Genomic DNA, 648 nt, shown 5'->3' on the forward strand with positions numbered 1-648 from the left:
GCCCAAACTCCAGTTGGTCGCAGTTAAATACCCCCCTCCCCAACCAAACCTCCCCCCCCCCGCCTCTCCCCAGCAGCTTTAGGAAATAATTCTGGCAAATCCCACTATTGCATTTGGATGGAGCGGCGTACGCGTCAGAGACAGGGAGCGAGATGGCAAACAAAGGAAAAGAGGGAGAGGAGGGGAGCGCAGCGAGCGCAGGGCGAGGAGGGGGGAAAGGGCCGGCGGGGAGCCGGGGGGGCACCCAGGCCCGGCCGGGAAAGGCAAATTCCAAGGAAGCAAAAAGGGGAAACGGCCCATTGGAGCGCACCTTGGCCAGGAAATCTCTATTTCCAGGGTCATCCGCGCTCCAGGGAAACTGGAAACTCCAGGGGAGAGCGGCCACGTTCCCCCCCCCCCTCCTCCTTCCCCAGCACCCGGGCTGGCTGGGGTTAGGATTTTTTTTGATTTTTTTTTTTTGGCAATTAAAGTTTGGCCATTGCTGGTGCTGCCGCAGGGAGATCAAAATCCCGCTCGGCTTTATCCCCCCTCCCCAAGGCCGGTCAACCGAGCGCGCCGAGAGGGAGCAATTAGGGAAAGGTTTTTCTGGCTGGAATAGGAACTCCCCGGGGGGTGGGGGGGACAAAATCCCGGTGCCGAGGGGGTGCA

At 60.2% G+C, this 648-nt stretch overlaps 1 protein-coding gene across 2 annotated transcripts in view; it reads right to left on the bottom strand.

Annotated features, from left to right (window-relative positions):
• The window catches only part of LOC106898285 (semaphorin-3F-like), a 23,570-nt gene that overhangs the window by 22,698 nt on the left and 224 nt on the right, over nucleotides 1-648 (bottom strand). The window lies entirely within an intron of this gene.

Source organism: Calidris pugnax, unplaced genomic scaffold (assembly GCF_001431845.1).
Source record: "Calidris pugnax isolate Ruff unplaced genomic scaffold, ASM143184v1 scaffold407, whole genome shotgun sequence".
NCBI lineage: Eukaryota > Metazoa > Chordata > Aves > Charadriiformes > Scolopacidae > Calidris > Calidris pugnax.